Genomic DNA, 25782 nt, shown 5'->3' on the forward strand with positions numbered 1-25782 from the left:
CAGTAATCATCTACAATGTAAATCAAGGTTTAATAAAACTGATTTTTTGGAAAATGGAATATTAAATTATGATGTCACTTTAACCTTGATGCTTGTCTATTAACCAGGCATATTATTGACATGCAAGGTTCGGTTGTGATTATAGCTCTATTGCTTATTGTTTAACAGCTTTTTCTATAGTAAGAAAAAGCCTTTATTTGTTCCAAAAATAGAATAGATATTTTACACTTTTACTTTCCATATCATTTTCTGTACATTGCTTTAATTGGATGGATGTTTCGGTTCAAATAGTTGTCAACTAGATTTGGGCACCTCCGAAATTTTTGTTTCGTATGAATGCATTTGTACGGAAAAAAATTGGTTTTGTCAGAAGAGAAATCTGTCCATTTTTCCATTCATTTTCGATGGAAATTCATTCATTCATTAGGCGCGATTTAATTGAACCAGATGAATTTAACATAAAAATCAGTTCCCTCAATACCGAATAGCCTTAAATTAACAAAGTCAAACCATTAATTTCAAATTTCGTACATTGATCACAACATGGCATTGAACAATGTTATATTTCCCTGATTTTACGCCACAAACTCCTGAAATAACTCCCAAACCGCCAAATGCCCAAATGCTATCAATAGCATGAAAATGTATTGGCACTATTAGTAAACTCCCGAACACTCACTATACGCATTCGTATGCATTGCTTTTTGCTTAGTCTCTTGGGCTCATGAATCATCATGCTGCACTGACAGGTTGGAATTGGCAACACAATATCATTTTAGAAAGGAGTAGGAAAGTAGCCAATTAAATAGGCCTATACAAAATTGCTATTCTAAGTATATTTTTTTTCTCACATGTCCTAGTATGATGTAAGATATATGGATGCAAAAAGGTTCCCACTAATCAAATTTTTATACGACACAAGGATAGGGCAGATCACAGCACCTAGAGGTCCCACAAAGTAGGTGGATCCTCCAAGGGGTAACCGATACCCAAACAAAAATTGGTCATAATATTGAAGTTAGGCATTACCCCAACTTGTTATTTTCCTTACTCATTAGTTTAAGGCATACATGACAAAGCCACATGCGCTGCATGGTTTCTGGGGTACCTCTTAGTGAAATTGGTGTGACATACTGAAATACTTTCATGAAACTAACACGGATTTGGGCCAACAAACCATTTCCTAATAAAAGAGATATATAGCTATTTAATTTTTGTTTTCCAAACGGAAATTAAATTAATATGTAAGGAAATAAGCACATGCAATATACAAATATAAAGTAACTTGCATTTCCATATAGCCACCCTTAACCTCGAATTGCAGTGTAAATACTAGATGATGTAGGTAAACCTGGGCAGTTTACTAGACTGGAATGTGTAATTACATGTAACAACTGGACTCATTTTACAATGGGAATCAAAAAGGGAAAATATTGTAAGACACATATTAGTCATGTAAAGCTAATAAATTACTAGTCTAAGTTCCAAACATTAGGCACTAACCAAGATTCAGTGAATTCATGGACACACCAACATTGATATATATATATATGTAAACCATATATAGTATTGAAATAAACTTTTACTATGCAAATGAATATTCAATATCATATAGATCTCCTGACCAGAACAAACAAAGTTGTAGAAAAATAATACATTATGTTGGAAAATTGTTACATATAATTTATATCTTTTTCTGGCTTGTTCTTGTGTTTTTCCTTTTCTTTCTCTTTGAGAGAAGGAATGTATGTCATTTTATGACTTGATTGTTGTATGTTATAGTTATACGTACAAATCAATTTAAAAAAAGATTAAAAGAGATCCAGGGAATAAAATCAAAGAAAAAGGTAACTTTTCTGTTGAAAAAAATCAGTATGTTAAGCCACGCCTACTCTGTTATTTATGCAAATGATTAAGTTCACATTTAAGAATATTTTACTCTAGAAATTGCTGCCATGTCATTTCAATTCTATTTTTAAAAAAAAATTTGATAGATATTGCAGTAATCATCTACAATGTAAATCAAGGTTTAATAAAACTGATTTTTTGGAAAATGGAATATTAAATTATGATGTCACTTTAACCTTGATGCTTGTCTATTAACCAGGCATATTATTGACATGCAAGGTTCTGTTGTGATTATAGCTCTATTGCTTATTGTTTAACAGCTTTTTCTATAGTAAGAAAAAGCCTTTATTTGTTCCAAAAATAGAATAGATATTTTACAATTTTACTTTCCATATCATTTTCTGTACATTGCTTTAATTGCTTGGATGTTTCAGTTCACATAGTTGTCAACTAGATTTGGGCACCTCCGAAATTTTTGTTTCGTATGAATGCATTTGTACGGAAAAAAATTGGTTTTGTCAGAAGAGAAATCTGTCCATTTTTCCATTCATTTTCGATGGAAATTCATTCATTAGGCGCGATTTAATTGAACCAGATGAATATAACATAAAAATCAGTAACCTCAATACCGAATAGCCTTAAATTAACAAAGTCAAACCATTAATTTCAAATTTCGTACATTGATCACAACATGGCATTGAACAATGTTCTATTTCCCTGATTTTACGCCACAAACTCCTGAAATAACTCCCAAACCGCCAAATGCCCAAACGCTATCAATCGCATGAAAATGTATTGGCACTATTAGTAAACTCCCGAACACTCACTACACGCATTCGTATGCATTGCTTTTTGCTTAGTCTCTTGGGCTCATGAATCATCATGCTGCACTGACAGGTTGGAATTGGCAACACAATATCATTTTAGAAAGGAGTAGGAAAGTAGCCAATTAAATAGGCCTATACAAAATTGCTATTCTAAGTATATTTTTTTTTCTCACATGTCCTAGTATGATGTAAAATATATGGATACAAAAAGGTTCCCACTAATCTAATTTTTACACGACACAAGGATAGGGCAGATCACAGCACCTAAAGGTCCCACAAAGTAGGTGGATCCTCCAAGGGGTAACCTATACCCAAACAAAAATTGGTCATAATATTGAAGTTAGGCATTACCCCAACTTGTTATTTTCCTTACTCATTAGTTTAAGGCATACATGACAAAGCCACATGCGCTGCATGGTTTCTGGGGTACCTCTTAGTGAAATTGGTGTGACATACTGAAATACTTTCATGAAACTAACACGGATTTGGGCCAACAAACCATTTCCTAATAAAAGAGATATATAGCTATTTAATTTTTGTTTTCCAAACGGAAATTAAATTAATATGTAAGGAAATAGGCACATGCAATATACAAATATAAAGTAACTTGAATTTCCATATAGCCACCCTTAACCTCCAATTGCAGTGTAAATACTAGATGATGTAGGTAAACCTGGGCAGTTTACTAGACTGGAATGTGTAATTACATGTAACAACTGGACTCATTTTACAATGGGAATCAAAAAGGGAAAATATTGTAATAGACATACTAGTCATGTAAAGCTAATAAATTACTAGTCTAAGTTCCAAACATTAGGCACTAACCAAGATTCAGTGAATTCATGGACACACCAACATTGATATATATATGTAAACCATATATAGTATTGAAATAAACTTTTACTATGCAAATGAATATTCAATATCATATAGATCTCCTGACCAGAACAAACAAAGTTGTAGAAAAATAATACATTATGTTGGAAAATTGTTACATATAATTTATATCTTTTTCTGGCTTGTTCTTGTGTTTTTCCTTTTCTTTCTCTTTGAGAGAAGGAATGTATGTCATTTTATGACTTGATTGTTGTATGTTATAGTTATACGTACAAATCAATTTAAAAAAAGAATAAAAGAGATCCTGGGAATAAAATCAAAGAAAAAGGTAACTTTTCTGTTGAAAAAAATCAGTATGTTAAGCCACGCCTACTCTGTTATTTATGCAAATGATTAAGTTCACATTTAAGAATATTTTACTCTAGAAATTGCTGTCATGTCATTTCAATTCTATTTTTGTAAAAAATTTTGATAAATATTGCAGTAATCATCTAACATGTAAATCAAGGTTTAATAAAACTGATTTTTTGTAAAATGGAATGTTAAATTATGATGTCACTTTAACCTTAATGCTTGTCTATTAACCAGGCATATTATGGACATGCAAGCTCCTCTTGTGATTATAGCTCTATTGCTTATTGTTTAACAGCTTTTTCTATTGTAAGAAAAAGCTTTTATTTGTTCCAAAAATAGAAGAGATATTTTACAATTTTACTTACCATATAATTTTCTGTACATTGCTTTAATTGCTTGGATGTTTCAGTTCACATAGTTGTCAACTAGATTTGGGCACCTCCGAAATTTTTGTTTCGTATGAATGCATTTGTACGGAAAAAAATTGGTTTTGTCAGAAGAGAAATCTGTCCATTTTTCCATTCATTTTCGATGGAAATTCATTCATTCATTAGGCGCGATTTAATTGAACCAGATGAATATAACATAAAAATCAGTTCCCTCAATACCGAATAGCCTTAAATTAACAAAGTCAAACCATTAATTTCAAATTTCGTACATTGATCACAACATGGCATTGAACAATGTTCTATTTCCCTGATTTTACGCCACAAACTCCTGAAATAACTCCCAAACCGCCAAATGCCCAAACGCTATCAATAGCATCAAAATGTATTGGCACTATTAGTAAACTCCCGAACACTCACTATACGCATTCGTATGCATTACTTTTTGCTTAGTCTCTTGGGCTCATGAACCATCATGCTGCACTGACAGGTTGGAATTGGCAACACAATATCATTTTAGAAAGGAGTAGGAAAGTAGCCAATTAAATAGGCCTATACAAAATTGCTATTCTAAGTATATTTTTATTTCTCACATGTCCTAGTATGATGTAAAATATATGGATACAAAAAGGTTCCCACTAATCTAATTTTTACACGACACAAGGATAGAGCAGATCACAGCACCTAAAGGTCCCACAAAGTAGGTGGATCCTCCAAAGAGTAACCTATACCCAAACAAAAATTGGTCATAATATTGAAGTTAGGCATTACCCCAACTTGTTATTTTCCTTACTCATTAGTTTAAGGTATACATAACAAAGCCACATGCGCTGCATGGTTTCTGGGGTACCTCTTAGTGAAATTGGTGTGACATACTGAAATACTTTCATGAAACTAACATGGATTTGGGCCAACAAACCATTTCCTAATAAAAGAGATATATAGCTATTTAATTTTTGTTTTCCAAACGGAAATTAAATTAATATGTAAGGAAATAGGCACATGCAATATACAAATATAAAGTAACTTGAATTTCCATATAGCCACCCTTAACCTCTAATTGCAGTGTAAATACTAGATGATGTAGGTAGACCTGGGCAGTTTACTAGACTGGAATGTGTAATTACATGTAACAACTGGACTCATTTTACAATGGGAATCAAAAAGGGAAAATATTGTAATAGACATATTAGTCATGTAAAGCTAATAAATTACTAGTCTAAGTTCCAAACATTAGGCACTAACCAAGATTCAGTGAATTCATGGACACACCAACATTGATATTTATATATGTAAACCATATATAGTATTGAAATAAACTTTTACTATGCAAATGAATATTCACTATCATATAGATCTCCTGACCAGAACAAACAAAGTTGTAGAAAAATAATACATTATGTTGGAAAATTGTTACATATAATTTATATCTTTTTCTGGCTTGTTCTTGTGTTTTTCCTTTTCTTTCTCTTTGAGAGAAGGAATGTATGTCATTTTATGACTTGATTGTTGTATGTTATAGTTATACGTACAAATCAATTTAAAAAAAGAATAAAAGAGATCCTGGGAATAAAATCAAAGAAAAAGGTAACTTTTCTGTTGAAAAAAATCAGTATGTTAAGCCACGCCTACTCTGTTATTTATGCAAATGATTAAGTTCACATTTAAGAATATTTTACTCTAGAAATTGCTGTCATGTCATTTCAATTCTATTTTTGTAAACAAATTTGATAGATATTGCAGTAATCATCTACAATGTAAATCAAGGTTTAATAAAACTGATTTTTTGGAAAATGGAATATTAAATTATGATGTCACTTTAACCTTAATGCTTGTCTATTAACCAGGCATATTATTGACATGCAAGGTTCTGTTGTGATTATAGCTCTATTGCTTATTGTTTAACAGCTTTTTCTATAGTAAGAAAAAGCCTTTATTTGTTCCAAAAATAGAATAGATATTTTACAATTTTACTTTCCATATCATTTTCTGTACATTGCTTTAATTGCATGGATGTTTTGGTTCAAATAGTTGTCAACTAGATTTGGGCACCTCCGAAATTTTTGTTTCGTATGAATGCATTTGTACGGAAAAAAATTGGTTTTGTCAGAAGAGAAATCTGTCCATTTTTCCATTCATTTTCGATGGAAATTCATTCATTCATTAGGCGCGATTTAATTGAACCAGATGAATATAACATAAAAATCAGTTCCCTCAATACCGAATAGCCTTAAATTAACAAAGTCAAACCATTAATTTCAAATTTCGTACATTGATCACAACATGGCATTGAACAATGTTCTATTTCCCTGATTTTACGCCACAAACTCCTGAAATAACTCCCAAACCGCCAAATGCCCAAACGCTATCAATAGCATCAAAATGTATTGGCACTATTAGTAAACTCCCGAACACTCACTATACGCATTCGTATGCATTACTTTTTGCTTAGTCTCTTGGGCTCATGAACCATCATGCTGCACTGACAGGTTGGAATTGGCAACACAATATCATTTTAGAAAGGAGTAGGAAAGTAGCCAATTAAATAGGCCTATACAAAATTGCTATTCTAAGTATATTTTTATTTCTCACATGTCCTAGTATGATGTAAAATATATGGATACAAAAAGGTTCCCACTAATCTAATTTTTACACGACACAAGGATAGAGCAGATCACAGCACCTAAAGGTCCCACAAAGTAGGTGGATCCTCCAAAGAGTAACCTATACCCAAACAAAAATTGGTCATAATATTGAAGTTAGGCATTACCCCAACTTGTTATTTTCCTTACTCATTAGTTTAAGGTATACATAACAAAGCCACATGCGCTGCATGGTTTCTGGGGTACCTCTTAGTGAAATTGGTGTGACATACTGAAATACTTTCATGAAACTAACATGGATTTGGGCCAACAAACCATTTCCTAATAAAAGAGATATATAGCTATTTAATTTTTGTTTTCCAAACGGAAATTAAATTAATATGTAAGGAAATAGGCACATGCAATATACAAATATAAAGTAACTTGAATTTCCATATAGCCACCCTTAACCTCTAATTGCAGTGTAAATACTAGATGATGTAGGTAGACCTGGGCAGTTTACTAGACTGGAATGTGTAATTACATGTAACAACTGGACTCATTTTACAATGGGAATCAAAAAGGGAAAATATTGTAATAGACATATTAGTCATGTAAAGCTAATAAATTACTAGTCTAAGTTCCAAACATTAGGCACTAACCAAGATTCAGTGAATTCATGGACACACCAACATTGATATATATATATGTAAACCATATATAGTATTGAAATAAACTTTTACTATGCAAATGAATATTCACTATCATATAGATCTCCTGACCAGAACAAACAAAGTTGTAGAAAAATAATACATTATGTTGGAAAATTGTTACATATAATTTATATCTTTTTCTGGCTTGTTCTTGTGTTTTTCCTTTTCTTTCTCTTTGAGAGAAGGAATGTATGTCATTTTATGACTTGATTGTTGTATGTTATAGTTATACGTACAAATCAATTTAAAAAAAGAATAAAAGAGATCCTGGGAATAAAATCAAAGAAAAAGGTAACTTTTCTGTTGAAAAAAATCAGTATGTTAAGCCACGCCTACTCTGTTATTTATGCAAATGATTAAGTTCACATTTAAGAATATTTTACTCTAGAAATTGCTGTCATGTCATTTCAATTCTATTTTTGTAAACAAATTTGATAGATATTGCAGTAATCATCTACAATGTAAATCAAGGTTTAATAAAACTGATTTTTTGGAAAATGGAATATTAAATTATGATGTCACTTTAACCTTAATGCTTGTCTATTAACCAGGCATATTATTGACATGCAAGGTTCTGTTGTGATTATAGCTCTATTGCTTATTGTTTAACAGCTTTTTCTATAGTAAGAAAAAGCCTTTATTTGTTCCAAAAATAGAATAGATATTTTACAATTTTACTTTCCATATCATTTTCTGTACATTGCTTTAATTGCATGGATGTTTTGGTTCAAATAGTTGTCAGCTAGATTTGGGCACCTCCGAAATTTTTGTTTCGTATGAATGCATTTGTACGGAAAAAAATTGGTTTTGTCAGAAGAGAAATCTGTCCATTTTTACATTCATTTTCGATGGAAATTCATTCATTCATTATGCGCGATTTAATTGAACCAGATGAATTTAACATAAAAATCAGTTCCCTCAATACCGAATAGCCTTAAATTAACAAAGTCAAACAATTAATTTCAAATTTCGTACATTGATCACAACATGGCATTGAACAATGTTCTATTTCCCTGATTTTACGCCACAAACTCCTGAAATAACTCCCAAACCGCCAAATGCCCAAACGCTATCAATAGCATCAAAATGTATTGGCACTATTAGTAAACTCCCGAACACTCACTATACGCATTCGTATGCATTACTTTTTGCTTAGTCTCTTGGGCTCATGAACCATCATGCTGCACTGACAGGTTGGAATTGGCAACACAATATCATTTTAGAAAGGAGTAGGAAAGTAGCCAATTAAATAGGCCTATACAAAATTGCTATTCTAAGTATATTTTTATTTCTCACATGTCCTAGTATGATGTAAAATATATGGATACAAAAAGGTTCCCACTAATCTAATTTTTACACGACACAAGGATAGAGCAGATCACAGCACCTAAAGGTCCCACAAAGTAGGTGGATCCTCCAAGGAGTAACCTATACCCAAACAAAAATTGGTCATAATATTGAAGTTAGGCATTACCCCAACTTGTTATTTTCCTTACTCATTAGTTTAAGGCATACATGACAAAGCCACATGCGCTGCATGGTTTCTGGGGTACCTCTTAGTGAAATTGGTGTGACATACTGAAATACTTTCATGAAACTAACACGGATTTGGGCCAACAAACCATTTCCTAATAAAAGAGATATATAGCTATTTAATTTTTGTTTTCCAAACGGAAATTAAATTAATATGTAAGGAAATAGGCACATGCAATATACAAATATAAAGTAACTTGAATTTCCATATAGCCACCCTCAACCTCTAATTGCAGTGTAAATACTAGATGATGTAGGTAGACCTGGGCAGTTTACTAGACTGGAATGTGTAATTACATGTAACAACTGGACTCATTTTACAATGGGAATCAAAAAGGGAAAATATTGTAATAGACATATTAGTCATGTAAAGCTAATAAATTACTAGTCTAAGTTCCAAACATTAGGCACTAACCAAGATTCAGTGAATTCATGGACATACCAACATTGATATATATATGTAAACCATATATAGTATTGAAATAAACTTTTACTATGCAAATGAATATTCACTATCATATAGATCTCCTGACCAGAACAAACAAAGTTGTAGAAAAATAATACATTATGTTGGAAAATTGTTACATATAATTTATATCTTTTTCTGGCTTGTTCTTGTGTTTTTCCTTTTCTTTCTCTTTGAGAGAAGGAATGTATGTCATTTTATGACTTGATTGTTGTATGTTATAGTTATACGTACAAATCAATTTAAAAAAAGAATAAAAGAGATCCTGGGAATAAAATCAAAGAAAAAGGTAACTTTTCTGTTGAAAAAAATCAGTATGTTAAGCCACGCCTACTCTGTTATTTATGCAAATTATTTAGTTCACATTTAAGAATATTTTACTCTAGAAATTGCTGTCATGTCATTTCAATTCTATTTTTGTAAAAAATTTTGATAGATATTGCAGTAATCATCTACAATGTAAATCAAGGTTTAATAAAACTGATTTTTTGGAAAATGGAATATTAAATTATGATGTCACTTTAACCTTAATGCTTGTCTATTAACCAGGCATATTATTGACATGCAAGGTCCTGTTGTGATTATAGCTCTATTGCTTATTGTTTAACAGCTTTTTCTATTGTAAGAAAAAGCATTTATTTGTTCCAAAAATAGATTAGATATTTTACAATTTTACTTTCCATATCATTTTCTGTACATTGCTTTAATTGCATGGATGTTTCGGTTCAAATAGTTGTCAACTAGATTTGGGCACCTCCGAAATTTTTGTTTCGTATGAATGCATTTGTACGGAAAAAAATTGGTTTTGTCAGAAGAGAAATCTGTCCATTTTTCCATTCATTTTCGATGGAAATTCATTCATTCATTAGGCGCGATTTAAATGAACCAGATGAATTTAACATAAAAATCAGTTCCCTCAATACCGAATAGCCTTAAATTAACAAAGTCAAACCATTAATTTCAAATTTCGTACATTGATCACAACATGGCATTGAACAATGTTCTATTTCCCTGATTTTACGCCACAAACTCCTGAAATAACTCCCAAACCGCCAAATGCCCAAACGCTATCAATAGCATGAAAATGTATTGGCACTATTAGTAAACTCCCGAACACTCACTATACGCATTCGTATACATTGCTTTTTGCTTAGTCTCTTGGGCTCATGAATCATCATGCTGCACTGACAGGTTGGAATTGGCAACACAATATCATTTTAAAAAGGAGCAGGAAAGTAGCCAATTAAATAGGCCTATACAAAATTGCTATTCGAAGTATATTTTTTTCTCACATGTCCTAGTATGATGTAAAATATATGGATACAGAAATGTTCCCACTAATCTAATTTTTACACGACACAAGGATAGGGCAGATCACAGCACCTAGAGGTCCCACAAAGTAGGTGGATCCTCCAATGGGTAACCTATACCCAAACAAAAATTGGTCATAATATTGAAGTTAGGCATTACCCCAACTTGTTATTTTCCTTACTCATTAGTTTAAGGCATACATGACAAAGCCACATGCGCTGCATGGTTTCTGGGGTACCTCTTAGTGAAATTGGTGTGACATACTGAAATACTTTCATGAAACTAACACGGATTTGGGCCAACAAACCATTTCCTAATAAAAGAGATATATAGCTATTTAATTTTTGTTTTCCAAACGGAAATTAAATTAATATGTAAGGAAATAAGCACATGCAATATACAAATATAAAGTAACTTGAATTTCCATATAGCCACCCTTAACCTCTAATTGCAGTGTAAATACTAGATGATGTAGGTAAACCTGGGCAGTTTACTAGACTGGAATGTGTAATTACATGTAACAACTGGACTCATTTTACAATGGGAATCAAAAAGGGAAAATATTGTAATAGACATATTAGTCATGTAAAGCTAATAAATTACTAGTCTAAGTTCCAAACATTAGGCACTAACCAAGATTCAGTGAATTCATGGACACACCAACATTGATATATATATATGTAAACCATATATAGTATTGAAATAAACTTTTACTATGCAAATGAATATTCAATATCATATAGATCTCCTGACCAGAACAAACAAAGTTGTAGAAAAATAATACATTATGTTGGAAAATTGTTACATATAATTTATATCTTTTTCTGGCTTGTTCTTGTGTTTTTCCTTTTCTTTCTCTTTGAGAGAAGGAATGTATGTCATTTTATGACTTGATTGTTGTATGTTATAGTTATACGTACAAATCAATTTAAAAAAAGAATAAAAGAGATCCTGGGAATAAAATCAAAGAAAAAGGTAACTTTTCTGTTGAAAAAAATCAGTATGTTAAGCCACGCCTACTCTGTTATTTATGCAAATGATTAAGTTCACATTTAAGAATATTTTACTCTAGAAATTGCTGTCATGTCATTTCAATTCTATTTTTGTAAAAAATTTTGATAAATATTGCAGTAATCATCTAACATGTAAATCAAGGTTTAATAAAACTGATTTTTTGGAAAATGGAATATTAAATTATGATGTCACTTTAACCTTAATGCTTGTCTATTAACCAGGCATATTATTGACATGCAAGGTCCTATTGTGATTATAGCTCTATTGCTTATTGTTTAACAGCTTTTTCTATAGTAAGAAAAAGCCTTTATTTGTTCCAAAAATAGAATAGATATTTTACAATTTTACTTTCCATATCATTTTCTGTACATTGCTTTAATTGCATGGATGTTTTGGTTCAAATAGTTTTCAACTAGATTTGGGCACCTCCGAAATTTTTGTTTCGTATGAATGCATTTGTACGGAAAAAATTGGTTTTGTCAGAAGAGAAATCTGTCCATTTTTCCATTCATTTTCGATGGAAATTCATTCATTCATTAGGCGCGATTTAATTGAACCAGATGAATTTAACATAAAAATCAGTTCCCTCAATACCGAATAGCCTTAAATTAACAAAGTCAAACCATTAATTTCAAATTTCGTACATTGATCACAACATGGCATTGAACAATGTTCTATTTCCCTGATTTTACGCCACAAACTCCTGAAATAACTCCCAAACCGCCAAATGCCCAAACGCTATCAATAGCATGAAAATGTATTGGCACTATTAGTAAACTCCCGAACACTCACTATACGCATTCGTATACATTGCTTTTTGCTTAGTCTCTTGGGCTCATGAATCATCATGCTGCACTGACAGGTTGGAATTGGCAACACAATATCATTTTAGAAAGGAGCAGGAAAGTAGCCAATTAAATAGGCCTATACAAAATTGCTATTCTAAGTATATTTTTTTCTCACATGTCCTAGTATGATGTAAAATATATGGATACAAAAATGTTCCCACTAATCTAATTTTTACACGACACAAGGATAGGGCAGATCACAGCACCTAGAGGTCCCACAAAGTAGGTGGATCCTCCAATGGGTAACCTATACCCAAACAAAAATTGGTCATAATATTGAAGTTAGGCATTACCCCAACTTGTTATTTTCCTTACTCATTAGTTTAAGGCATACATGACAAAGCCACATGCGCTGCATGGTTTCTGGGGTACCTCTTAGTGAAATTGGTGTGACATACTGAAATACTTTCATGAAACTAACACGGATTTGGGCCAACAAACCATTTCCTAATAAAAGAGATATATAGCTATTTAATTTTTGTTTTCCAAACGGAAATTAAATTAATATGTAAGGAAATAAGCACATGCAATATACAAATATAAAGTAACTTGAATTTCCATATAGCCACCCTTAACCTCTAATTGCAGTGTAAATACTAGATGATGTAGGTAAACCTGGGCAGTTTACTAGACTGGAATGTGTAATTACATGTAACAACTGGACTCATTTTACAATGGGAATCAAAAAGGGAAAATATTGTAATAGACATATTAGTCATGTAAAGCTAATAAATTACTAGTCTAAGTTCCAAACATTAGGCACTAACCAAGATTCAGTGAATTCATGGACACACCAACATTGATATATATATATGTAAACCATATATAGTATTGAAATAAACTTTTACTATGCAAATGAATATTCAATATCATATAGATCTCCTGACCAGAACAAACAAAGTTGTAGAAAAATAATACATTATGTTGGAAAATTGTTACATATAATTTATATCTTTTTCTGGCTTGTTCTTGTGTTTTTCCTTTTCTTTCTCTTTGAGAGAAGGAATGTATGTCATTTTATGACTTGATTGTTGTATGTTATAGTTATACGTACAAATCAATTTAAAAAAAGAATAAAAGAGATCCTGGGAATAAAATCAAAGAAAAAGGTAACTTTTCTGTTGAAAAAAATCAGTATGTTAAGCCACGCCTACTCTGTTATTTATGCAAATGATTAAGTTCACATTTAAGAATATTTTACTCTAGAAATTGCTGTCATGTCATTTCAATTCTATTTTTGTAAAAAATTTTGATAAATATTGCAGTAATCATCTAACATGTAAATCAAGGTTTAATAAAACTGATTTTTTGGAAAATGGAATATTAAATTATGATGTCACTTTAACCTTAATGCTTGTCTATTAACCAGGCATATTATTGACATGCAAGGTCCTATTGTGATTATAGCTCTATTGCTTATTGTTTAACAGCTTTTTCTATAGTAAGAAAAAGCCTTTATTTGTTCCAAAAATAGAATAGATATTTTACAATTTTACTTTCCATATCATTTTCTGTACATTGCTTTAATTGCATGGATGTTTTGGTTCAAATAGTTTTCAACTAGATTTGGGCACCTCCGAAATTTTTGTTTCGTATGAATGCATTTGTACGGAAAAAATTGGTTTTGTCAGAAGAGAAATCTGTCCATTTTTCCATTCATTTTCGATGGAAATTCATTCATTCATTAGGCGCGATTTAATTGAACCAGATGAATTTAACATAAAAATCAGTTCCCTCAATACCGAATAGCCTTAAATTAACAAAGTCAAACCATTAATTTCAAATTTCGTACATTGATCACAACATGGCATTGAACAATGTTCTATTTCCCTGATTTTACGCCACAAACTCCTGAAATAACTCCCAAACCGCCAAATGCCCAAACGCTATCAATAGCATGAAAATGTATTGGCACTATTAGTAAACTCCCGAACACTCACTATACGCATTCGTATACATTGCTTTTTGCTTAGTCTCTTGGGCTCATGAATCATCATGCTGCACTGACAGGTTGGAATTGGCAACACAATATCATTTTAGAAAGGAGCAGGAAAGTAGCCAATTAAATAGGCCTATACAAAATTGCTATTCTAAGTATATTTTTTTCTCACATGTCCTAGTATGATGTAAAATATATGGATACAAAAATGTTCCCACTAATCTAATTTTTACACGACACAAGGATAGGGCAGATCACAGCACCTAGAGGTCCCACAAAGTAGGTGGATCCTCCAATGGGTAACCTATACCCAAACAAAAATTGGTCATAATATTGAAGTTAGGCATTACCCCAACTTGTTATTTTCCTTACTCATTAGTTTAAGGCATACATGACAAAGCCACATGCGCTGCATGGTTTCTGGGGTACCTCTTAGTGAAATTGGTGTGACATACTGAAATACTTTCATGAAACTAACACGGATTTGGGCCAACAAACCATTTCCTAATAAAAGAGATATATAACTATTTAATTTTTGTTTTCCAAACGGAAATTAAATTAATATGTAAGGAAATAAGCACATGCAATATACAAATATAAAGTAACTTGAATTTCCATATAGCCACCCTTAACCTCCAATTGCAGTGTAAATACTAGATGATGTAGGTAAACCTGGGCAGTTTACTAGACTGGAATGTGTAATTACATGTAACAACTGGACTCATTTTACAATGGGAATCAAAAAGGGAAAATATTGTAATAGACATACTAGTCATGTAAAGCTAATAAATTACTAGTCTAAGTTCCAAACATTAGGCACTAACCAAGATTCAGTGAATTCATGGACACACCAACATTGATATATATATATGTAAACCATATATAGTATTGAAATAAACTTTTACTATGCAAATGAATATTCAATATCATATAGATCTCCTGACCAGAACAAACAAAGTTGTAGAAAAATAATACATTATGTTGGAAAATTGTTACATATAATTTATATCTTTTTCTGGCTTGTTCTTGTGTTTTTCCTTTTCTTTCTCTTTGAGAGAAGGAATGTATGTCATTTTATGACTTGATTGTTGTATGTTATAGTTATACGTACAAATCAATTTAAAAAAAGAATAAAAGAGATCCTGGGAATAAAATCAAAGAAAAAGGTAACTTTTCTGTTGAAAAAAATCAGTATGTTAAGCCACGCCTACTCTGTTATTTATGCAAATGATTAAGTTCACATTTAAGAATATTTTACTCTAGAAATTGCTGTCATGTCATTTCAATTCTATTTTTGTAAAAAAATTTGATAAATATTGCAGTAATCATCTAACATGTAAATCAAGGTTTAATAAAACTGATTTTTTGGAAAATGGAATATTAAATTATGATGTCACTTTAACCTTAATGCTTGTCTATTAACCAGGCATATTATGGACATGCAAGCTCCTCTTGTGATTATAGCTCTATTGCTTATTGTTTAACAGCTTTTTCTATAGTAAGAAAAAGCCTTTATTTGTTCCAAAAATAGAATAGATATTTTAAAATTTTACTTTCCATATAATTTTCTGTACATTGCTTTAATTGCTTGGATGTTTCAGTTCACATAGTTGTCAACTAGATTTGGGCACCTCCGAAATTTTTGTTTCGTATGAATGTATTTGTACGGAAAAAAATTGGTTTTGTCAGAAGAGAAATCTGTCCATTTTTCCATTCATTTTCGATGGAAATTCATTCATTAGGCGCGATTTAATTGAACCAGATGAATATAACATAAAAATCAGTAACCTCAATACCGAATAGCCTTAAATTAACAAAGTCAAACCATTAATTTCAAATTTCGTACATTGATCCCAACATGGCATTGAACAATGTTCTATTTCCCTGATTTTACGCCACAAACTCCTGAAATAACTCCCAAACCGCCAAATGCCCAAACGCTATCAATCGCATGAAAATGTATTGGCACTATTAGTAAACTCCCGAACACTCACTACACGCATTCGTATGCATTGCTTTTTGCTTAGTCTCTTGGGCTCATGAATCATCATGCTGCACTGACAGGTTGGAATTGGCAACACAATATCATTTTAGAAAGGAGTAGGAAAGTAGCCAATTAAATAGGCCTATACAAAATTGCTATTCTAAGTATATTTTTATTTCTCACATGTCCTAGTATGATGTAAAATATATGGATACAAAAAGGTTCCCACTAATCTAATTTTTACACGACACAAGGATAGGGCAGATCACAGCACCTAAAGGTCCCACAAAGTAGGTGGATCCTCCAAGGGGTAACCTATACCCAAACAAAAATTGGTCATAATATTGAAGTTAGGCATTACCCCAACTTGTTATTTTCCTTACTCATTAGTTTAAGGCATACATGACAAAGCCACATGCGCTGCATGGTTTCTGGGGTACCTCTTAGTGAAATTGGTGTGACATACTGAAATACTTTCATGAAACTAACACGGATTTGGGCCAACAAACCATTTCCTAATAAAAGAGATATATAGCTATTTAATTTTTGTTTTCCAAACGGAAATTAAATTAATATGTAAGGAAATAAGCACATGCAATATACAAATATAAAGTAACTTGAATTTCCATATAGCCACCCTTAACCTCTAATTGCAGTGTAAATACTAGATGATGTAGGTAAACCTGGGCAGTTTACTAGACTGGAATGTGTAATTACATGTAACAACTGGACTCATTTTACAATGGGAATCAAAAAGGGAAAATATTGTAATAGACATATTAGTCATGTAAAGCTAATAAATTACTAGTCTAAGTTCCAAACATTAGGCACGAACCAAGATTCAGTGAATTCATGGACACACCAACATTGATATATATATATGTAAACCATATATAGTATTGAAATAAACTTTTACTATGCAAATGAATATTCAATATCATATAGATCTCCTGACCAGAACAAACAAAGTTGTAGAAAAATAATACATTATGTTGGAAAATTGTTACATATAATTTATATCTTTTTCTGGCTTGTTCTTGTGTTTTTCCTTTTCTTTCTCTTTGAGAGAAGGAATGTATGTCATTTTATGACTTGATTGTTGTATGTTATAGTTATACGTACAAATCAATTTAAAAAAAGAATAAAAGAGATCCTGGGAATAAAATCAAAGAAAAAGGTAACTTTTCTGTTGAAAAAAATCAGTATGTTAAGCCACGCCTACTCTGTTATTTATGCAAATGATTAAGTTCACATTTAAGAATATTTTACTCTAGAAATTGCTGTCATGTCATTTCAATTCTATTTTTGTAAAAAATTTTGATAAATATTGCAGTAATCATCTAACATGTAAATCAAGGTTTAATAAAACTGATTTTTTGGAAAATGGAATATTAAATTATGATGTCACTTTAACCTTAATGCTTGTCTATTAACCAGGCATATTATGGACATGCAAGCTCCTCTTGTGATTATAGCTCTATTGCTTATTGTTTAACAGCTTTTTCTATAGTAAGAAAAAGCCTTTATTTGTTCCAAAAATAGAATAGATATTTTAAAATTTTACTTTCCATATAATTTTCTGTACATTGCTTTAATTGCTTGGATGTTTCAGTTCACATAGTTGTCAACTAGATTTGGGCACCTCCGAAATTTTTGTTTCGTATGAATGCATTTGTACGGAAAAAAATTGGTTTTGTCAGAAGAGAAATCTGTCCATTTTTCCATTCATTTTCGATGGAAATTCATTCATTCGGCGCGATTTAATTGAACCAGATGAATATAACATAAAAATCAGTAACCTCAATACCGAATAGCCTTAAATTAACAAAGTCAAACCATTAATTTCAAATTTCGTACATTGATCACAACATGGCATTGAACAATGTTCTATTTCCCTGATTTTACGCCACAAACTCCTGAAATAACTCCCAAACCGCCAAATGCCCAAACGCTATCAATCGCATGAAAATGTATTGGCACTATTAGTAAACTCCCGAACACTCACTACACGCATTCGTATGCATTGCTTTTTGCTTAGTCTCTTGGGCTCATGAATCATCATGCTGCACTGACAGGTTGGAATTGGCAACACAATATCATTTTAGAAAGGAGTAGGAAAGTAGCCAATTAAATAGGCCTATACAAAATTGCTATTCTAAGTATATTTTTTTTTCTCACATGTCCTAGTATGATGTAAAATATATGGATACAAAAAGGTTCCCACTAATCTAATTTTTACACGACACAAGGATAGGGCAGATCACAGCACCTAAAGGTCCCACAAAGTAGGTGGATCCTCCAAGGGGTAACCTATACCCAAACAAAAATTGGTCATAATATTGAAGTTAGGCATTACCCCAACTTGTTATTTTCCTTACTCATTAATTTAAGGCATACATGACAAAGCCACATGCGCTGCATGGTTTCTGGGGTACCTCTTAGTGAAATTGGTGTGACATACTGAAATACTTTCATGAAACTAACACGGATTTGGGCCAACAAACCATTTCCTAATAAAAGAGATATATAGCTATTTAATTTTTGTTTTCCAAACGGAAATTAAATTAATATGTAAGGAAATAGGCACATGCAATATACAAATATAAAGTAACTTGAATTTCCATATAGCCACCCTTAACCTCTAATTGCAGTGTAAATACTAGATGATGTAGGTAAACCTGGGCAGTTTACTAGACTGGAATGTGTAATTACATGTAACAACTGGACTCATTTTACAATGGGAATCAAAAAGGGAAAATATTGTAATAGACATACTAGTCATGTAAAGCTAATAAATTACTAGTCTAAGTTCCAAACATTAGGCACTAACCAAGATTCAGTGAATTCATGGACACACCAACATTGATATATATATGTAAACCATATATAGTATTGAAATAAACTTTTACTATGCAAATGAATATTCAATATCATATAGATCTCCTGACCAGAACAAACAAAGTTGTAGAAAAATAATACATTATGTTGGAAAATTGTTACATATAATTTATATCTTTTTCTGGCTTGTTCTTGTGTTTTTCCTTTTCTTTCTCTTTGAGAGAAGGAATGTATGTCATTTTATGACTTGATTGTTGTATGTTATAGTTATACGTACAAATCAATTTAAAAAAGAATAAAAGAGATCCTGGGAATAAAATCAAAGAAAAAGGTAACTTTTCTGTTGAAAAAAATCAGTATGTTAAGCCACGCCTACTCTGTTATTTATGCAAATTATTTAGTTCACATTTAAGAATATTTTACTCTAGAAATTGCTGTCATGTCATTTCAATTCTATTTTTGTAAAAAATTTTGATAGATATTGCAGTAATCATCTACAATGTAAATCAAGGTTTAATAAAACTGATTTTTTGGAAAATGGAATATTAAATTATGATGTCACTTTAACCTTAATGCTTGTCTATTAACCAGGCATATTATTGACATGCAAGGTCCTATTGTGATTATAGCTCTATTGCTTATTGTTTAACAGCTTTTTCTATAGTAAGAAAAAGCCTTTATTTGTTCCAAAAATAGAATAGATATTTAGCAATTTTACTTTCCATATCATTTTCTGTACATTGCTTTAATTGCATGGATGTTTTGGTTCAAATAGTTTTCAACTAGATTTGGGCACCTCCGAAATTTTTGTTTCGTATGAATGCATTTGTACGGAAAAAATTGGTTTTGTCAGAAGAGAAATCTGTCCATTTTTCCATTCATTTTCGATGGAAATTCATTCATTCATTAGGCGCGATTTAATTGAACCAGATGAATTTAACATAAAAATCAGTTCCCTCAATACCGAATAGCCTTAAATTAACAAAGTCAAACCATTAATTTCAAATTTCGTACATTGATCACAACATGGCATTGAACAATGTTCTATTTCCCTGATTTTACGCCACAAACTCCTGAAATAACTCCCAAACCGCCAAATGCCCAAACGCTATCAATAGCATGAAAATGTATTGGCACTATTAGTTAACTCCCGAACACTCACTATACGCATTCGTATACATTGCTTTTTGCTTAGTCTCTTGGGCTCATGAATCATCATGCTGCACTGACAGGTTGGAATTGGCAACACAATATCATTTTAGAAAGGAGCAGGAAAGTAGCCAATTAAATAGGCCTATACAAAATTGCTATTCTAAGTATATTTTTTTCTCACATGTCCTAGTATGATGTAAAATATATGGATACAAAAATGTTCCCACTAATCTAATTTTTACACGACACAAGGATAGGGCAGATCACAGCACCTAGAGGTCCCACAAAGTAGGTGGATCCTCCAATGGGTAACCTATACCCAAACAAAAATTGGTCATAATATTGAAGTTAGGCATTACCCCAACTTGTTATTTTCCTTACTCATTAGTTTAAGGCATACATGACAAAGCCACATGCGCTGCATGGTTTCTGGGGTACCTCTTAGTGAAATTGGTGTGACATACTGAAATACTTTCATGAAACTAACACGGATTTGGGCCAACAAACCATTTCCTAATAAAAGAGATATATAACTATTTAATTTTTGTTTTCCAAACGGAAATTAAATTAATATGTAAGGAAATAAGCACATGCAATATACAAATATAAAGTAACTTGAATTTCCATATAGCCACCCTTAACCTCTAATTGCAGTGTAAATACTAGATGATGTAGGTAAACCTGGGCAGTTTACTAGACTGGAATGTGTAATTACATGTAACAACTGGACTCATTTTACAATGGGAATCAAAAAGGGAAAATATTGTAATAGACATACTAGTCATGTAAAGCTAATAAATTACTAGTCTAAGTTCCAAACATTAGGCACTAACCAAGATTCAGTGAATTCATGGACACACCAAAATTGATATATACATGTAAACCATATATATGATTGAAATAAACTTTTACTATGCAAATGAATATTCAATATCATATAGATCTCCTGACCAGAACAAACAAAGTTGTAGAAAAATAATACATTATGTTGGAAAATTGTTACATATAATTTATATCTTTTTCTGGCTTGTTCTTGTGTTTTTCCTTTTCTTTCTCTTTGAGAGAAGGAATGTATGTCATATTATGACTTGATTGTTGTATGTTATAGTTATACGTACAAATCAATTTAAAAAAAGAATAAAAGAGATCCTAGGAATAAAATCAAAGAAAAAGGTAACTTTTCTGTTGAAAAAAATCAGTATGTTAAGCCACGCCTACTCTGTTATTTATGCAAATGATTAAGTTCACATTTAAGAATATTTTACTCTAGAAATTGCTGTCATGTCATTTCAATTCTATTTTTGTAAAAAAATTTTGATAGATATTGCAGTAATCATCTACAATGTAAATCAAGGTTTAATAAAACTGATTTTTTGGAAAATGGAATATTAAATTATGATGTCACTTTAACCTTAATGCTTGTCTATTAACCAGGCATATTATTGACATGCAAGGTCCTATTGTGATTATAGCTCTATTGCTTATTGTTTAACAGCTTTTTCTATAGTAAGAAAAAGCCTTTATTTGTTCCAAAAATAGAATAGAAATTTTACTTTCCATATCATTTTCTGTACATTGCTTTAATTGCATGGATGTTTTTGTTCAAATAGTTGTCAACTAGATTTGGGCACCTCCGAAATTTTTGTTTCGTATGAATGCATTTGTACGGAAAAAATTGGTTTTGTCAGAAGAGAAATCTGTCCATTTTTACATTCATTTTCGATGGAAATTCATTCATTCATTAGGCGCGATTTAATTGAACCAGATGAATTTAACTTAAAAATCAGTTCCCTCAATACCGAATAGCCTTAAATTAACAAAGTCAAACCATTAATTTCAAATTTCGTACATTGATCACAACATGGCATTGACTAATGTTCTATTTCCCTGATTTTACGCCACAAACTCCTGAAATAACTCCCAAACCGCCAAATGCCCAAACGCTATCAATAGCATGAAAATGTATTGGCACTATTAGTAAACTCCCGAACACTCACTATACGCATTCGTATGCATTGCTTTTTGCTTAGTCTCTCATGAATCATCATGCTGCACTGACAGGTTGGAATTGGCAACACAATATCATTTTAGAAAGGAGCAGGAAAGTAGCCAATTAAATAGGCCTATACAAAATTGGTATTCTAAGTATATTTTTTTTCTCACATGTCCTAGTATGATGTAAGATATAGGGATACAAAAAGGTTCCCACTAATCTAATTTTTATACGACACAAGGATAGGGCAGATCACAGCACCTAGAGATCCCACAAAGTAGGTGGATCCTCCAAGGGGTAACCTATACCCAAACAAAAATTGGCCATTATATTGAAGTTAGGCATTACACCAACTTGTTATTTTCTTTACTCATTAGTTTAAGGCATACATGACAAAGCCACATGCGCTGCATGGTTTCTGGGGTACCTCTTAGTGAAATTGGTGTGACATACTGAAAAACTTTCATGAAACTAACACGGATTTGGGCCAACAAACCATTTCCTAATAAAAGAGATATATAGCTATTTAATTTTTGTTTTCCAAACGGAAATTAAATTAATATGTAAGGAAATAAGGACATGCAATATACAAATATAAAGTAACTTGAATTTCCATATAGCCACCCTTAACCTCTAATTGCAGTGTAAATACTAGATGATGTAGGTAAACCTGGGCAGTTTACTAGACTGGAATGTGTAATTACATGTAACAACTGGACTCATTTTACAATGGGAATCAAAAAGGGAAAATATTGTAATAGACATATTAGTCATGTAAAGCTAATAAATTACTAGTCTAAGTTCCAAACATTAGGCACTAACCAAGATTCAGTGAATTCATGGACACACCAACATTGATATATATATATATATGTAAACCATATATAGTATTGAAATAAACTTTTACTATGCAAATGAATATTCAATATCATATAGATCTCCTGACCAGAACAAACAAAGTTGTAGAAAAATAATACATTATGTTGGAAAATTGTTACATATAATTTATATCTTTTTCTGGCTTGTTCTTGTGTTTTTCCTTTTCTTTCTCTTTGAGAGAAGGAATGTATGTCATTTTATGACTTGATTGTTGTATGTTATAGTCATACGTACAAATCAATTTAAAAAAAGAATAAAAGAGATCCTGGGAATAAAATCAAAGAAAAAGGTAACTTTTCTGTTGAAAAAAATCAGTATGTTAAGCCACGCCTACTCTGTTATTTATGCAAATGATTAAGTTCACATTTAAGAATATTTTACTCTAGAAATTGCTGTCATGTCATTTCAATTCTATTTTTGTAAACAAATTTGATAGATATTGCAGTAATCATCTACAATGTAAATCAAGGTTTAATAAAACTGATTTTTTGGAAAATGGAATATTAAATGATGATGTCACTTTAACCTTAATGCTTGTCTATTAACCAGGCATATTATTGACATGCAAGGTTCTGTTGGGATTATAGCTCTATTGCTTATTGTTTAACAGCTTTTTCTATAGTAAGAAAAAGCCTTTATTTGTTCCAAAAATAGAATAGATATTTTACAATTTTACTTTCCATATCATTTTCTATACATTGCTTTAATTGCATGGATGTTTCGGTTCAAATAGTTGTCAACTAGATTTGGGCACCTCCGAAATTTTTGTTTCGTATGAATGCATTTGTACGGAAAAAAATTGGTTTTGTCAGAAGAGAAATCTGTCCATTTTTCCATTCATTTCCGATGGAAATTAATTCATTCATTAGGCGCGATTTAATTGAACCAGATGAATTTAACATAAAAATCAGTTCCCTCAATACCGAATAGCCTTAAATTAACAAAGTCAAACCATTAATTTCAAATTTCGTACAGTGATCACAACATGGCATTGAACAATGTTCTATTTCCCTGATTATACGCCACAAACTCCTGAAATAACTCCCAAACCGCCAAATGCCCAAACGCTATCAATAGCATGAAAATGTATTGGCACTATTAGTAAACTCCCGAACACTCACTATACGCATTCGTATGCATTGCTTTTTGCTTAGTCTCTTGGGCTAATCATCATGCTGCACTGACAGGTTGGAATTGGCAACACAATATCATTTTAGAAAGGATCAGGAAAGTAGCCAATTAAATAGGCCTATACAAAATTGCTATTCTAAGTATATTTTTTTCTCACATGTCCTAGTATGATGTAAAATATATGGATACAAAAATGTTCCCACTAATCTAATTTTTACACGACACAAGGATAGGGCAGATCACAGCACCTAGAGGTCCCACAAAGTAGGTGGATCCTCCAATGGGTAACCTATACCCAAACAAAAATTGGTCATAATATTGAAGTTAGGCATTACCCCAACTTGCTATTTTCCTTACTCATTAGTTTAAGGCATACATGACAAAGCCACATGCGCTGCATGGTTTCTGGGGTACCTCTTAGTGAAATTGGTGTGACATACTGAAATACTTTCATGAAACTAACACGGATTTGGGCCAACAAACCATTTCCTAATAAAAGAGATATATAGCTATTTAATTTTTGTTTTCCAAACGGAAATTAAATTAATATGTAAGGAAATAAGCACATGCAATATACAAATATAAAGTAACTTGAATTTCCATATAGCCACCCTTAACCTCTAATTGCAGTGTAAATACTAGATGATGTAGGTAAACCTGGGCAGTTTACTAGACTGGAATGTGTAATTACATGTAACAACTGGACTCATTTTACAATGGGAATCAAAAAGGGAAAATATTGTAAAAGACATATTAGTCATGTAAAGCTAATAAATTACTAGTCTAAGTTCCAAACATTAGGCACTAACCAAGATTCAGTGAATTCATGGACACACCAACATTGATATATATATATGTAAACCATATATAGTATTGAAATAAACTTTTACTATGCAAATGAATATTCACTATCATATAGATCTCCTGACCAGAACAAACAAAGTTGTAGAAAAATAATACATTATGTTGGAAAATTGTTACATATAATTTATATCTTTTTCTGGCTTGTTCTTGTGTTTTTCCTTTTCTTTCTCTTTGAGAGAAGGAATGTATGTCATTTTATGACTTGATTGTTGTATGTTATAGTTATACGTACAAATCAATTTAAAAAAAGAATAAAAGAGATCCTGGGAATAAAATCAAAGAA

The 25782-nt window shown here is 31.6% G+C and overlaps 13 non-coding genes across 13 annotated transcripts; all 13 read right to left on the bottom strand.

The window, feature by feature from the left end:
- Positions 1 to 925: 925 nt before the first annotated feature.
- Positions 926 to 1068, bottom strand: LOC134591678 (U12 minor spliceosomal RNA). The gene has a single exon (XR_010088417.1). It is a non-coding gene; the product is annotated as a U12 minor spliceosomal RNA (small nuclear RNA).
- Positions 1069 to 2922: 1854 nt separating this feature from the next.
- Positions 2923 to 3065, bottom strand: LOC134591652 (U12 minor spliceosomal RNA). Its single transcript, XR_010088395.1, has one exon. It is a non-coding gene; the product is annotated as a U12 minor spliceosomal RNA (small nuclear RNA).
- Positions 3066 to 4919: 1854 nt separating this feature from the next.
- On the bottom strand, positions 4920 to 5062 carry LOC134591832 (U12 minor spliceosomal RNA). The gene has a single exon (XR_010088548.1). It is a non-coding gene; the product is annotated as a U12 minor spliceosomal RNA (small nuclear RNA).
- Positions 5063 to 6918: 1856 nt separating this feature from the next.
- LOC134591833 (U12 minor spliceosomal RNA) lies at positions 6919 to 7061 on the bottom strand. The gene has a single exon (XR_010088549.1). It is a non-coding gene; the product is annotated as a U12 minor spliceosomal RNA (small nuclear RNA).
- Positions 7062 to 8917: 1856 nt separating this feature from the next.
- Positions 8918 to 9060, bottom strand: LOC134591758 (U12 minor spliceosomal RNA). The gene has a single exon (XR_010088485.1). It is a non-coding gene; the product is annotated as a U12 minor spliceosomal RNA (small nuclear RNA).
- Positions 9061 to 10912: 1852 nt separating this feature from the next.
- LOC134591696 (U12 minor spliceosomal RNA) lies at positions 10913 to 11055 on the bottom strand. Its single transcript, XR_010088431.1, has one exon. It is a non-coding gene; the product is annotated as a U12 minor spliceosomal RNA (small nuclear RNA).
- Positions 11056 to 12908: 1853 nt separating this feature from the next.
- On the bottom strand, positions 12909 to 13051 carry LOC134591697 (U12 minor spliceosomal RNA). Its single transcript, XR_010088432.1, has one exon. It is a non-coding gene; the product is annotated as a U12 minor spliceosomal RNA (small nuclear RNA).
- Positions 13052 to 14904: 1853 nt separating this feature from the next.
- Positions 14905 to 15047, bottom strand: LOC134591698 (U12 minor spliceosomal RNA). The gene has a single exon (XR_010088433.1). It is a non-coding gene; the product is annotated as a U12 minor spliceosomal RNA (small nuclear RNA).
- Positions 15048 to 16899: 1852 nt separating this feature from the next.
- On the bottom strand, positions 16900 to 17042 carry LOC134591653 (U12 minor spliceosomal RNA). Its single transcript, XR_010088396.1, has one exon. It is a non-coding gene; the product is annotated as a U12 minor spliceosomal RNA (small nuclear RNA).
- A 1852-nt stretch (positions 17043 to 18894) lies between these two features.
- LOC134591673 (U12 minor spliceosomal RNA) lies at positions 18895 to 19037 on the bottom strand. The gene has a single exon (XR_010088412.1). It is a non-coding gene; the product is annotated as a U12 minor spliceosomal RNA (small nuclear RNA).
- A 1850-nt stretch (positions 19038 to 20887) lies between these two features.
- Positions 20888 to 21030, bottom strand: LOC134591699 (U12 minor spliceosomal RNA). The gene has a single exon (XR_010088434.1). It is a non-coding gene; the product is annotated as a U12 minor spliceosomal RNA (small nuclear RNA).
- A 1839-nt stretch (positions 21031 to 22869) lies between these two features.
- LOC134591845 (U12 minor spliceosomal RNA) lies at positions 22870 to 23012 on the bottom strand. Its single transcript, XR_010088560.1, has one exon. It is a non-coding gene; the product is annotated as a U12 minor spliceosomal RNA (small nuclear RNA).
- Positions 23013 to 24866: 1854 nt separating this feature from the next.
- LOC134591822 (U12 minor spliceosomal RNA) lies at positions 24867 to 25009 on the bottom strand. The gene has a single exon (XR_010088540.1). It is a non-coding gene; the product is annotated as a U12 minor spliceosomal RNA (small nuclear RNA).
- Positions 25010 to 25782: the final 773 nt, after the last annotated feature.

Source organism: Pelobates fuscus, chromosome 2, assembly GCF_036172605.1.
Source record: "Pelobates fuscus isolate aPelFus1 chromosome 2, aPelFus1.pri, whole genome shotgun sequence".
Lineage (NCBI taxonomy): Eukaryota > Metazoa > Chordata > Amphibia > Anura > Pelobatidae > Pelobates > Pelobates fuscus.